This window comes from Schistocerca cancellata, chromosome 9 (genome assembly GCF_023864275.1).
Source record: "Schistocerca cancellata isolate TAMUIC-IGC-003103 chromosome 9, iqSchCanc2.1, whole genome shotgun sequence".
In the NCBI taxonomy this organism is placed as follows: domain Eukaryota; kingdom Metazoa; phylum Arthropoda; class Insecta; order Orthoptera; family Acrididae; genus Schistocerca; species Schistocerca cancellata.
The window spans coordinates 48450040-48465516 of record NC_064634.1 but is presented as its reverse complement, the minus strand read 5'-3'; the positions used below and the strand labels follow the sequence as shown (position 1 = coordinate 48465516).

Genomic DNA, 15477 nt, shown 5'->3' with positions numbered 1-15477 from the left:
TATTACGAACGTTGTACTTCGACTTCCCACGCCAGATGGTGGGTATTATGTTTTTTAAAAAACCTGTTTTACGCCTTTTTTTATGATATTCATTTATTATTCTTTTGCATTATCTTTTGCTTTTCATATGTTCTGCACTCTAACAACTTATCATCGATCTATTTTATGTTTTATAGTTTATAAAAAACAATACGCCAATGTATTTTAGATATTCCCCTGCGTCTGCTATGCGTTGTACGTACATTTTAAATTTGTATTACTACACCATTCACAAAAGTACAAGAGTTATTTAGTGTTAATAATTCGCAAAAACAGTAATACTATGTCTTCACGTGACACATGTCACACAGAGGGCGTGTCAAGCCCCGTCACACCGAGGTCTGCTGAGCAAGTGCAGGTAAACAGCGACCTCAGTCTATGTGATTGCCGTAAGCTTAGTGACAACAGTGCATCCTAATTTAAGTTATACAATATAGGTTTGTTTCTAACAAGTGTTATGTTCATATGCAGATGTAATTGTGATTTTCTATGTTGTGCTCTCTGATCGTAATGTGAAAAAATTTTTAACTTCTAGCACTGAAGATGGTCACTCAGTGACAGAAAATCGATTTTGCGATAGTAAAAAATATACGACCAATGCTGTCTCTTTTTTCAAGTATACCTCTTATCTGGTCGTAGTGCACAAGACAACATGGAGTCGCCAATCAATATGCTCTTTGTCGAAGTCGCTTGTGTCTCTGGACTTCTGCATCTGCGACCTGTGTTGTCGCACGCATGATTCTGTATTCGTCTGTGCTCCAACTACCCTCTAGCGACCCCTTGTGTGATAAATGGTACATCTGTTCAAATCAGTTCGTACTTCGCTGTATTTCGTACTTCGTATAAAGTCGAAAGGTGTATTACTCGGTGCACTCTGAAGAACAACTCCAGCCATGTCGCACTCAGAACAACCGATTAGTGGTGGGTTTCAGAGCAGTTGAGTATAGCTTCTTGTGCCGCGAAGACCACATTCAGCAAATAAGTTTCCAGTGTGTATTTGGTAAATGTAGCTAATTAATTCGCCACTTGTTGGTCAGTCAGTTGGTTGGTTGATTCGGGGGGAGGGGACCGAACAGCGAGGTCATCGGATTAGGGAAGAATGGGGATGGAAGTCGGCCGTGCCCTTTCAAGGAACCGTCTCCGCATTTGAAGCGATTTAGGGGAATCATGGAAAACCTAAATCAGGATGGCCGGACGCGGGTTTGAATTGTCGTCCTCCCGAACGTGATTCTAGTGTGCTAACCATTGCGCTAAAGTTCACGGTGTGGACCATCGAAACACGTATAATAAGTGACTGATGAAGAAAAGTTTTTTATCTGCATGTCGCAGTCCTCATTTTGCCGTCATTTGCGGTCTAAACCATAATCGTAGCGACCAGTTTCCCCCTCGGAGATCACGCGACGGACTGCAGCTGCACAAATGCGGTGCAGTCCGCGCTGCGTGGAGTGTAATGTGATGAATTATTTATTACGCTGCGTCCTTCTTTACCGCCGTCAGTGCCATTAACGTGGCGGCTTACCTGCTGTCTCTCTCTCACTCTCTCTCTCTCTCTCTCTCTCTCTCTCTCTCGTGTCGGACCGTGTGCGTGTATCACAGAGAAAGACAGTGCCCCCCCCCTCCGTCCACCCTCACCCTCCGCGTTAAGTAATGCGCGGAAGGCAGAAGCGGGACTAATACGACTAATGCGTTATATTTATCCGGGGAGCAAATTATGTTAAAAGCTAAGGGACTCCGTTTTCCCTCCCTTCCCCCCCTCCCCCCCCCTTCCTCCTCTTTAAGGTGATAATTATTTTAAAAGCACAATTAAGGTGCGGCACGGCGTCGGCTGCAGCAGCTGCGTTGCCCAGGAAACGACGCAGAGAACAGAAAAGCATCTTCAGCAAGTTGCCGTGCGTCGCCTGCTGCAGCGGGAGGTTTACGCAGTTCTTTTGTTGCTAAAACTTTCAACTGGTTCGTCCTTTGTCACGAACTGATGTTCCCAAGGAACCGGCAGCGCGTGCCTGCAGACCTGGTAGCGATGGAGTGCGCTCTAGAATGTGGCAGACAAAAACAGCCGTATTACTGTCCGTAATCGATTTCAATGGGGTACAGTGCATGCCACTGACAGAGAGGAGGGAGACAAGTTGCAAGACAGTACTAATAGTAGGTGTCGTTAGATACGATAGTAATTATTAGTACAAATATTTACGGCGATCAGAGGTAGTATTGTGTTCGATATAAGTGCATTTATGCCGCTCTATACGTAAAGCAAGCAAAAAATGTTGACACTAATAACGTGAGTAAAAATCATTACAGCTTGAGTTTAAATAATACGAACAGGTTACAGTGTGTTAATAAATAAATAAATTTGTCACGAACTTTTAAACATTTCGAGTACCCCAAGGGAGCCTTACAAGGCTCTTATTACTTTAAAGATGCATGCAGGCTGTTTAAACAAGTGCCCTTTGGACTTACGGAAAATAGTACTGGTCAGAACCAAAAGAATCCTGTAAACATATCTTCGAAAATAAATACTTGTTCATCTATGAGCGATGTTACCTTTCTTCAGTCTCATCAATGCTCAGTGGTACAGTGTGTCTTCCTGATCTCTACTGATTGTCGCTGTAATTAGTCCTCTGTGGTGCTGTTACCGGACTTAACACTTACAGCAGTCTCTGCACAAACCATTGAAACTTGTGATATCCTCATATTTTTCGACCACACTCATGTAACAATGTTTGAACGATATTTCCGTCTTTTACCTGAACAAACTTCTCTGGTTCTTTTTTATTACTAGCACGATTTCAGCCGTAAGGCATAAATTATAACCGACATTGTTCTACTTGATAATGACTTAAGGTTGAAATCGTGACAGCAATATAAATTAAGAAGTTTGTACACTCAAATGGCGGAAATAGCATGCAAACATGAAGACTAGTGCTTTAGCTTATCAAACATCGAAACCCGTTATCCTAATAAAGGAGACCGAGTGACCCAAACGGTGTCTAAGAAGTTATAACTATTATACACTCCTGGAAATTGAAATAAGAACACCGTGAATTCATTGTCTCAGGAAGGGGAAACTTTATTGACACATTCCTGGGGTCAGATACATCACATGATCACACTGACAGAACCACAGGCACATAGACACAGGCAACAGAGCATGCACAATGTCGGCACTAGTACAGTGTATATCGACCTTTCGCAGCAATGCAGGCTGCTATTCTCCCATGGAGACGATCGTAGAGATGCTGGATGTAGTCCTGTGGAACGGCTTGCCATGCCATTTCCACCTGGCGCCTCAGTTGGACCAGCGTTCGTGCTGGACGTGCAGACCGCGTGAGACGACGCTTCATCCAGTCCCAAACATGCTCAATGGGGGCCAGATCCGGAGATCTTGCTGGCCAGGGTAGTTGACTTACACCTTCTAGAGCACGTTGGGTGGCACGGGATACATGCGGACGTGCATTGTCCTGTTGGAACAGCAAGTTCCCTTGCCGGTCTAGGAATGGTAGAACGATGGGTTCGATGACGGTTTGGATGTACCGTGCACTATTCAGTGTCCCCTCGACGATCACCAGTGGTGTACGGCCAGTGTAGGAGATCGCTCCCCACACCATGATGCCGGGTGTTGGCCCTGTGTGCCTCGGTCGTATGCAGTCCTGATTGTGGCGCTCACCTGCACGGCGCCAAACACGAATACGACCATCACTGGCACCAAGGCAGAAGCGACTCTCATCGCTGAAGACGACACGTCTCCATTCGTCCCTCCATTCACGCCTGTCGCGACACCACTGGAGGCGGGCTGCACGATGTTGGGGCGTGAGCGGAAGACGGCCTAACGGTGTGCGGGACCGTAGCCCAGCTTCATGGAGACGGTTGCGAATGGTCTTCGCCGATACCCCAGGAGCAACAGTGTCCCTAATTTGCTGGGAAGTGGCGGTGCGGTCCCCTACGGCACTGCGTAGTATCCTACGATCTTGGCGTGCATCCGTGCGTCGCTGCGGTCCGGTCCCAGGTCGACGGGCACGTGCACCTTCCGCCGACCACTGGCGACAACATCGATGTACTGTGGAGACCTCACGCCCCACGTGTTGAGCAATTCGGCGGTACGTCCACCCGGCCTCCCGCATGCCCACTATACGCCCTCGCTCAAAGTCCGTCAACTGCACATACGGTTCACGTCCACGCTGTCGCGGCATGCTACCAGTGTTAAAGACTGCGATGGAGCTCCGTATGCCACGGCAAACTGGCTGACACTGACGGCGGCGGTGCACAAATGCTGCGCAGCTAGCGCCATTCGACGGCCAACACCGCGGTTCCTGGTGTGTCCGCTGTGCCGTGCGTGTGATCATTGCTTGTACAGCCCTCTCGCAGTGTCCGGAGCAAGTATGGTGGGTCTGACACATCGGTGTCAATGTGTTCTTTTTTCCATTTCCAGGAGTGTATACAACGAAGCAGCAGCGCTGGAAATCAAAGAAAGCTTCAACAGTGGCAGTAAAATCCGGGGCGAAAGGTGATAAATGGTTAAGAGTGGCTGATGGCATTGCTGTCCTCAGTGAAAGTGAAAAATGGTTCCTGGGAGTGTTGATTGAGATGAATGGTAGAATTACAGAATATTGATAGTTAACCGAAGAAAGACAAAAGTAGTGAGAAGTAGCAGAAATGACAATAGTGAGAGGCTTAACATGAAAATTGCATATTACAAAGTAGCCGAAGTTAAGGAATTCTGCTACCTCGGAAGGAAAATAATCCACGATGGACGAAGGAAGAGGACATAAAAAGCAAACTACGAAAGACAAAGAGTCTATTTGATGTTCAGAATAGACAAATACTCGGCGATAAACACTGTAATTCCTCAGAAACATAATCTGGAAAGCCGACCTGAAGGATATGTGATATCAGAGAAGATGCACGATGAAAGCGAAAAATTGTAGATGAAGAGCGCATTGTACGAGGCATACATCGGACGGCGGAGGTCTCTCTCTCTCTCTCTCTCTCTCTCTCTCTCTCTCTGCGTGTGTGTGTGTGTGTGTGTGTGTGTGTGTGTGTGTGTGAGAGAGAGAGAGAGAGAGAGAGAGAGAGAGAGAGAGAGAGAGAGATTTCAGGAACCCACTATCGAATCGAATTTTTTCTCTGCTTTGTCTTCCAGCTACAAAGAAAATTTGTAGAACAGCCAGAAAAGGATGTAAAGGGTATATTTCACCACGCAAGAATCGTTCTTCTTTTTTTTTTTTTTTCCGTCGCAGAGAGGGTCGTTACCTTGGAAGGAATCCGCTCAGCCGGGGAGGAGGGGAGAGGAGAAAATGGCGGGAACCCACCGAAATGTGGTGATTTACAATAAATACCGCAACAGCGCCTGAGGGGGGGAGGGGGGTAGACAGTTTAAGAGACCCGGGTTCCCGTATTAAAACTTCTCCGAATGAGTTGCGGCAAGTTCTGGCGCGGGACTGTCGGTTTTTTGCTTATAATTGGATGGCGGCGCGCAAATAATTAAAAAAATAAAATAAAAATAACAGACGGCAACCGAGTCCCTCAGGAAAAAGCCGGCTGGCATAGAGTTGGTCTGGGGAGGGAGGGATGGAGGGGGGGCTGAGGTTTTTGGAGCAGTGCCGAAACTTGGCGACGGAAGCGTTTCTGGAGGGGAAGAAAGCGCGTAAAGAAAGTCATGAGGGGGCGGAAGTTCAGAGGTGGAGAGGGGTGGGAGGGGAGGTGTAGCGGTTGCAATGGGAAGCCGAAACTAGTGGACTGGGGCTAATGGTACGGAGAAGTTGCGGGAATTGAAAAGTTGCGAATCTTGAGAACTTTCGGAGAGCCGTTGCTTTTGAAATATTTAATTTGAAAGTGACAATATTGTTTGAGGATTCAGAACGTTGGAATTACAAACTCGGTCCTCTGCGAGGAACAAGCGAGTGCAGGCTAATTCCTTCTAAAGCTGTTACTTAGCTCGGCGTGGCTGCTCTGTCAAGAAGCGGCGGCAACCAAACGGTTCTCCGTCCCTGTGTAAAATGGGCCGGGCCTCGTTAGCGGCGATTTCGTGCACTTTCGTCGACGCCTGGATTTACTGGTCGACATCACTTCCTCAGCTCGTAAAATAGTACCCGCGAACGCTAATTAGATTGTGCGTTGTTCTCTCACTGCCAGCGCAATTAAAAGTTTTTAACGTGGCTCTCTGGAAATATCAGCGTGGCACTTTTGTTTATGACTCTATTGGGTCTTTTCCTGTACTTCCAAGTCTAAATTTTAAATGCAGACATGTTGGTTAGATCGTAATACGGTTCCTCATATCCATCAGCGCACGGACGCCGAAATCCTAGACACTGAGATAAGAGTTCGCCTAATAGGAAAATCGGCCAGATGCAAGTAGGGTTCAGTACAAACTTAAAATATGTATACGGACAGTTTGTCCATACAGGGAATCTAGAATCCTTACGATTTTTGCCTGTTATCGACGTCGATACTGGTGAGGTGTCGGTCCTGGGAATTTCAAGATTTTCGAGAATGCTTTAATTTTAAATTTGAAGTCGGATAAGAAATGACAAAAAAATTGTTTCTCTGTAAATAATAATAGATTAATAGTTTTCAGATTTTTCCGTTACTTTTACTGTGAAACCTTGTTTCCTGCCAAATTTCATGACTGTAAGTTTTGATGTGTGAGTTTGCGAGTATCAAAATATGTGACATAAATGGCAGTGTCTTTTGATCAAATTGACTTAGAAGCTTCAATTTTTTACATCGCCAAGGCACTGCAGACCACAGTATTTGGCATAAATTTCAGCTTGATATGTCTAGCCGTTCATGAGAAATTAGGAAAAGGATTTTTAACAGTCGGACAGACAGACAGACAGACAATAAAGTGACCCTATAAATGTTCCGTTTTTCCCGACTCAGATACGGAACCCTGAAAATCAACTAAAATTGCTCCGCAGCAGAGCACCATATTAACCTAACGAAATACAGGTCAGGGAATTCAGACTGTAATCTTCTCCGTGTCGTACAACGTTATAGGGTTATGTTGTGCGACGTCGTATTCGCCAGTTCATTGGGCCATTTTCGTGTCGCGGTGTATGAGTTTGTTTACTTATATTTCCTAGAAGAAAATAATTGAATGGTAACTGAAATGTGCCTCTGGTTCTGTCGCTTCCAAGTAACTTTGTGAATCATTTCATTCAAAAGATTAAGAGTACATTAATTTGTTTTGTAACTTTGAATCAATTGAAATAACTACATTAAATTTGTAAATATAGTTTTGTAAGTCAGTTGTGTTAAAGATAAACATTTGTAAAATTTTATGCATCTAATATGGACGTAATTTTTGAAAAAACACGTCTTTGTTCGAGTATTGATGCGGAACTCAGTCAGTTGTAAGATGGTTCTGAAAGGAAGGAGTGGTTTGTAAAACTGCTTAGCGAGTGGCTGGAAGAACTGTATTCAGGGAGTTAAAAGTAGGCCTACTGTATTGATTGAAGAGTCAAATATTAATGGAATATGGCGTTTCAGTCTTCGATCGCTATTCTTTATTTTCAATTACCGGTTTCGGGCTAGCTGCCCATCTTCAGATCATATGCTGTAGTTACAGAGTAACTTGTCCGTACAGAACACACGGTTCACTATGACAGTGAACCATGTGTTCTGTACGGACAAGTTACTGTGTAACTACAGCATATGATCTGAAGATGCGCAGCTAGCCCGAAACTGGTAATTGAAAATAAAGAATAGCGATCGAAGACTGAAACGCCATATTTTATTTAATGAACGATCGCGGAATTCCCATTGAGACAATCATGTCTAATTTTGATAAAAATATTAATGGAATTATTCACTGAGTTCCAAGATATCTGATCGATATTTCGTGTTTGTATTTAATGCTGAACCTGAGAACTTTGGCGAAGGTACATAACGATAAACCACTTCTATGAATCAATGGCTGGATCAATAAAAGAGAGAACTGAAAATTTAGTTACTTGTTCTCGAAAAATGTTGAATGCGCATGTTTAATGCAATGGTATTTGAACCGTTGTTGTTGTTGTTGTTGTCGTCGTCGTCGTCCACAGTCCAAAGAATGGTTTGATCCAACTCTCCACAGCACTCTATCATGTGCAAGCCTGTTTACCTCTGCATACATACTGCAGCCTACACTAGTTTCAACCTGCCTACTGCAATCAAGCTTTGGTCTCCCTCTACAATTTTTACCTCCCACACTTCTTTCGATTATCAAATTGACAGTTCGTTGATGCCTCAGTGTGTGTCCAGTCAACCTGCCCCTTCTTCTGCTCAAGCTACGCCACAAATTTCATTTCTGCTCAATTCTGTTCTGACACATTACTTATTCGACATACTCATCTAATCTTCAGCATTATTCTGTAGAACCGTGTTTCAAAAGTTTCTATTTTCTTCTTGTCTGAACTTTTTACTGTCCACATTTCACTTCCTTGTAAAGCTGCTCTCCATAGAAATACCTTCAGGGAAGACTTCCTAACACTTAAATTTATATTCGAGCTTAAAGAAATCTCTTTTTCAGATTTTTTTTTTTTTTTTTTACTGTTTCCAGTCTACATTTTATATCTCCTCGATTTCAGCCTTCCTCAGTTACTTTGTTGTCCAAATAACAAATCACATCGTCTGCTTTTCGTGTCTCATTTTTTAATCTAAATGGTGAAGTGGCACCACCATTTAGGATAGGGGAAGTTAGTTTTGTGCAATATTCTGAGCACAAGTTACAGCCAGGTGCAGGCCAGATTGCAGTGAGTTACACATACCAATAGCTGTGAAGTAGAATAGAGGCCACAGGGCCGTCAAATTGCTGAAAGAGTATATGTAGCAGTTTTGAATGTCGCAAATCACAGGCAGAAGGGGACCACTGGCCAACTTAGCATATTATGAGTACATGATGCGAAGTGGCGTGTGAAGCAAAACAGAGGCGCACAGCCATCTATAAATAGGTGCGGGTTTCTAACGAGATTCATTCAGTGTGGCAGCTCTCCCGGATGGTGGGGCGTGTGACACCTCCAGCTACATGCAGCAGCAGATGGGGTACCAGCGTTCCAGTCCACAGTGGGTCGCTGGTTCGACCCTCTGCAGGCTCCATAGCCAGCCAGAGGTGGGCCACTCCACGACTCGCTACTGCGGGCAGTCGTCCTGGCTTCCAACAAACGCCGGAGACATCCCAAGGCGAGGGTCGGTGATTCGGACGCCGGATCCCAGGCGCTTGTTGTCGCCACGATCTCAGCCACGCCAGCGAGAAGCACGCAGCTGGCCACCTGCGGCTCACACCGAGTGGCACTGAGTCAGCAGGGATGCAGACCACTGAGTCGACTGCCGGCATCTTGACGACGCCGACACACAGTGCGTGCACGGGTCACTGAGGCAGCCATTCACCGCCAAGCTGTTTTGCAGTCAGAGAAGTGGTGTCCTCAGCATTGCGGGGCCCGGTGACACAGACTGAGGGGAACACAGCACTGTAGTTGGAAACAATAAATCACCTGGAAAACTCGGACGAGTCTTAATACGGTGCCTTCTACCTCTTCCCAATACATTTGGTCATCCTGATACATTCAGTGGCAGAAGTTGCCACAACAATAGTTTTCCCAGGATGGCGATCAGGAATTTTCCGTTTGGGGCCGCTGCTGCAGCGTACATCCAACACAAAGTGACTCTGAAGCAGGTATACGAGCACCTACATCTAGGGAAGCGACAGGTGTGGCATTCGTGTATCTCTGAAGTGCATGCAGTAAATACGGAAACGTGAACTATGGTGAATGCGTCCAAGCAGGACCACGTGCTGTCGTCCTATACCTTGGCTGCCGAAGGAAAAATGCCGGTAGACATCCATTGCAGAATGTCTAAAGCGGCGTGTCGTCGAAAACCTCCATTGTGGCGTGGTGCATCAAGTTCCGTGCAGGTCCCGATTTGACACTAGACGCCAGCCAATCTGGGAGTCCAGCCTCAACTGGAAGACTCTCGAACACCCGCCCTATAGGCCTGATCCCCCCCTCCCCCCCCCCCCCATCTGCCGCGATTATCACGCCTTCGGTCCCTTAAAAAAAAAAGACCTTAAAGGGTCGACGATTCCTGTCGGACGAGTGTGTGTAGCAGGCAGTTGCGAACTTTCTCACGTTACAGGACACAGGTGTCTTCAACCTGGTGTGTCAGAGAGATGATTGCTTCTACGCTCGTCGCCTCTTACCGTAGTACTGGAGACACCGAGCGAGGTGGTGCAGTGGTTAGCACACTGGACTCGCATTCGGGAGGACGACGGTTCAATCCCGTCTCCAGCCATCCTGATTTAGGTTTTCCGTGATTTCCGTAAATCGTTTCAGGCAAATGCCGGGATGGTTCCCTTGAAAGGGCACGGCCGATTTCCTTCCCAATCCTTCCCTAACCCGAGCTTGCGCTCCGTCTCTAATGACCTCGTTGACGACGGGACGTTAAACACTAACCACCACCACCACCGGAGACAACCGGACTCGATCGTCAATTACCCGCATCTGCAGTACTCGTTAACAAAGAGCGTTGTGATTGGGGCCAGATGATTGTGACGCCGGCCTGGAAGGACAGAGCGTCGACGGCTGCGCTGACCTCTCAAAGCCACCGAAAACAATGCGTAGCTACAGAAGAGGCGCTGTAACAACACCTGCTGGGCAGTACGACGTTATCTCTTGTGCTGAAGCGCGCGTCTACGACAAAACAGTTCTCCGTATGCAGGAAATTCACGTTGACGTTGTCCTCGCTATCGGAATTACGAACGTCATCCAAAACGTAAATGCAAAGCTACTCTCACACGAGAGAAGCTTGTATGAGCGACTTTTTGCTGTCTTCACTGAACTTTAAGTCGTTCCAAACTGTACCTGGAAATAGCCCTCCATTAAACAGTAGGTCACTCTTTTCTCTTCGTCATTATTCCGCCCGCTACGGTCTCCTGTAGCAATCTCTTCATCTCAGAGCAGCACTTAACTCATCTTTGTAACGTCGAGAGTTAATGCGCGATAACATTCGTTGCTATTGGAGCCGGAGGCTGTGGAAGAAACCGGCACTTGTGTCTTAGCCAGTGACTCGTGTACACCTGCTACGACGGCAGCGTGAGAACGGCTCCTGTCACTTCTTAGCGACCGTACATTCACCACCTATAAGAACCTAAATAAATGATATTAAATATTATTCAATCTTTTCAAAATCGGTACACTACTTTTTGACATTCAGGAAACGATTGTGTCCAAATTTCAGCTTTATAACTATCATAGTTCCAGAGATATAAAAAATTGCTAAAAAAGTAAAAACTCCGACACTTAGGGAACTAAATTCAGTTTGGAAATATAATATCTTTTGGTATTATCTAAAAACATAAACAGAACTCTCAGTGTGCAGAATTAATTAATTGAGAGTTTCATATTAGAACTTTAATTATTCTTCGTATCCGTAATATAAAAATCAGACAACATTTTTATTTGTGCCTAATATTGTTGTGGGAGTAAATGTGAGTGAATGAGAGTGTGTACGTGGGACGTTCGGCAAATTGTAATGTTGCATTATATACCGTCTTAAGTAACCTGCAAGAGGTACTCAAGTCTGTCGTGCGAAATTGATCCAAGGGAAATTACCCACTTTGCTGATGACGTATGTCTAGGTGTGATTGCTATTGTAACAGAGCAGCCAGAAAGTCAGCTGGAGTATTATCTGTAAATAAAGAATATTTCCAGATTTATTGCCTTTTCGTTTTCGTTTATTAAACATTACTTTAATATGTGCATGTCAGATTGACGTAGATGCGTCTGTATGTAAGGATTGGTGCAGGCCAGTTTTGGCACGGGTATGATCATGAGCGAGCATTCTGATTGGCAGTCAGTCAGTATGGTCAGCCAATCAGAATCGAGGCGGTTCCCGCTCGTTACCTGATAGTTATGCTGGTAGTGAGGCCACAAGAAAGGGAGTCACTGCTAGCTTTGAACGCGGACGGTCATGTTACTAATGCCTGTCAAAATAATGTGTAAAATGAAGGAATATGAATATTAAGTTCCTCGCGTTTCATACATGTCGCAACTAATGCAGATGTAGTTACGTACAGTTTTGTGAAGTTTGGGAGTCTTAGAACTGTTTTGTTGTAATGATATTCGCGTATAAAAATTTGGCCTTCGTAGTATGCGCGTGGCATGTTCCAGTATGCAACCACTGAACATTTTTTGCGAGCAATCTCTTTGTTTTGGAAATCCACAAGAAGGACCGAATGTAATAACTCGAATTAGTGGTGAAATTAATGACTGTCAAAATGTTGTTTAGTTCGGGTCGGATTTGGGCAGATATCTGGCTGCTGTGCGTGTGAAATGTGTGTATGAGCTGTGAACTGGAAGGTAATAGCCAATAGTTCACATGTGGACTGAATAGTACCGTTTATTTGGCTATATGGGCAAAATAAACCTTTTGTGTGGAAATTTCGGACATTATTTTCCAAAAGCCAATCCATTTTCTTACTGCCCAATAAATCTTTTAATGACAGTTTTTCTACAGAACTTCATTTCATTACTAGAGTTGCGCAGCCTCAGTCATTGTAGATATTAGGTGGTGTTTTTTTATCAACGCTGCTTTTACATCATCTTTTAAATATTGGACGGACGGACATCGAGCAGACGCCGTTCTGAGGTAGGCGAATTTCTAATTTGCAGCCTGCACAGTAGAGTAAAACCCCGCCTCGCCGCAGCTGTTTTTTTGCACGTGCATATCGAGGTGGCACAGTGGTAAATGATATTCCGAAGGATGACGATTCAAATCTCATTCCGGCCGTATACGTTTTGGTTATCGTGATTTTCGTAAATCCTTTAAGCTGAGCTTGTGCTCCGTCCCTAAAGAACTGTACGTCGACGGCGCGTTAAACCTTGTCTCCTTTGTATGTATGTATGTATGTATGTATGTATGTCAGTCAGTCTCTGTTTTTACCTGCATAACGTTGACGGTATGCATCCACTCTCTTTAATGCCACGTGTAAAGTCCCTGTAAACTGTATCTTCACAGTCATACCTAAAATTACTGGTGCCTAGAAAGGTTACGCGCTGGGGAAGGTTATCGTTTATATCGTTTCTTCTTCAATGCCATTTTAACGTGACTGTTAAAACCGCACAAAATAACCGATATCTGAAATAATCGATTTTCGGTTTTTTATTCGTTTTCCTCTGTTAATAAACATAGAAATCGAAGAAAGACTGAAAAATTTCGTCCCCTTCAATTTGAAGATACATAGAAAAAAATATTAAATATGCAAACAAAAGAAAAGTAAGTCCACCCACCATCCCCTGTTCTTTTATAAAAGTGGTAAGTGACTGAATACTACAAAAAATCACTGGTATTCTCTTACTGATACAAATTTTTGAAACTCTGTTCAAAAACCATGTTGTAATCGAGCATCATACAACCATTTCGTGATTACGAATAGTGAGTGCTAAATCGTGAAAACTGATGTTGAAGAACCCTATTTTTCTTGTTAATTCGTCCATTTTCAAGGCCTACAAGCAGAAACAGGCATGTTACGTAGATACTAGCAGCAATCAGCTGTTTTCTGTATTTATGGTAAACTACGAATTAATTATAAACGTACCCTTCCACGGCCATTGTCACATTCAATAAAACTTTTCTGTGTTTGTGACTGCATTTTCAATATACAGGGTGAGTCACCTAACATTACCGCTGGATATATTTCGTAAACCACATCAAATACTGTCGAATCGATTCCACAGACCGAACGTGAGGAGAGGGGCTAGTGTAATTGGTTAATTCAAACCATAAAAAAACGCACGAAAGTATGTTTTTTAACACAAACCTACGTTTTTTTTTAATGGAACCCCGTTAGTTTTGTTAGCAGATCTGAACATATAAACAAACACGTAATCAGTGCCGTTTGTTGCATTGTAAAATGTTAATTACATCCGGAGATATTGTAACCTAAAGTTGACGCTTGAGTACCACTCCTCCGCTGTTCGATCGTGTGTATCGGAGAGCACCGAATTACGTAGGGATCCAAAGGGAACGGTGATGGACCTTAGGTACAGAAGAGACTGGAACAGCGCATTACGTCCACATGCTAACACCTTTTTATTGGTCTTTTTCACTGACGCACACGTACATTGCCATGAGGGGTGAGGTACACGTACACACGTGGTTTCCCTTTTCAATTACGGAGTGGAATAGAGTGCGTCCCGACATGTCAGGCCAATAGATGTTCAATGTGGTGGCCATCATTTGCTGCACACAATTGCAATCTCGGGCGTAATGAATGTCGTACACGCCGCAGTACATCTGGTGTAATGTCGCCGCAGGCTGCCACAATACGTTGTTTCATATCCTCTGGGGTTGTAGGCACATCACGGTACACATTCTCCTTTAACGTACCCCACAGAAAGAAGTCCAGAGGTGTAAGATCAGGAGAACGGGCTGGCCAATTTATGCGTCCTCCACGTCCTATGAAACCCCCGTGGCCCGTGTTTGTTACAACACGCAACTGAACGTCGCAGGTTTCAAGCGTCAACTTCAGGTTACAATATCTCCGAATGTAATTAACATTTTACAATGCAGCAAACGGCACTGATTACGTATTTGTTTATATGTTCAGATGTGCTAACAAAACTAGCGTGGTTCCATTTAAAAAAAAACGTAGGTTTGTGTTAAAAAACATACGTCCGTGCATTTTTGTATGGTTTGTATTAACCAATTACACTAGCCCCTCTGCTCACGTTCGGTCTGTGGAATCGGTTCGTCAGTATTTGATGTGGTTTACGAAATATATCCAGCGGTAACGTCAGGTGACTCACCCTGTATATAAAACTACCGACGTGTCGGTCCCTGTTGCAGGCGACCTTCTTCAGGGTGTTTTTGCTTACTGCTGAATGAGAAAACATTGTTTCTTATACCTACAGACCAGACGTTTTGATTGGTGTTTGCATAACTGCTTGTGACTCGTGGAAATCGGCGAATGGAGAACCAGGCGGCATCTGTGACGTGGCGTTGTTTTCCTGCTTTGTAGCGCCGGCCGAGGCACGCCAGTACTGTATGCACCTACGGTCTCCCGCTCGTCTGCATGTGTTGCTTCACGTGAGGTGTCGTTCCGTAGCGCTGTTATTGCTGGCAGCCATGACGTCGGAAGTCTGTACCAGTCTTCACTGTTCATGTTGGACAGTGGCTTGGCTATCTCTTCCTGGCTGTTTCGCCAGTAAGCGTGCTTCATCAAAATCTGTTTGCCGCACTCATCCCGGTGTTCTACCACCGCTGACTTGGTTTGCTGTCTCAGATATATCTTTTGTGTTTAGATATACGAAAGAATTCAAAAGTAATAGCAGTGTACATGGCTACAACACTAGGAGAAAGGATGACCTTCGCTACTCAAGGTTAGATCTAACTTTGGCTCAGAAGGGGGTAAATTATGCTGCCACAAAAGTCTTTGGTCACTTATCTAATAGCATCAAAAGTCTGACAGAT

At 44.6% G+C, this 15477-nt stretch overlaps 1 non-coding gene across 1 annotated transcript; it reads left to right on the top strand.

The window, feature by feature from the left end:
• Positions 1-10226: 10226 nt before the first annotated feature.
• Positions 10227-10299, top strand: Trnaa-cgc (transfer RNA alanine (anticodon CGC)). The gene has a single exon. It is a non-coding gene; the product is annotated as a tRNA-Ala (tRNA).
• The last annotated feature ends 5178 nt before the right edge of the window (positions 10300-15477 follow it).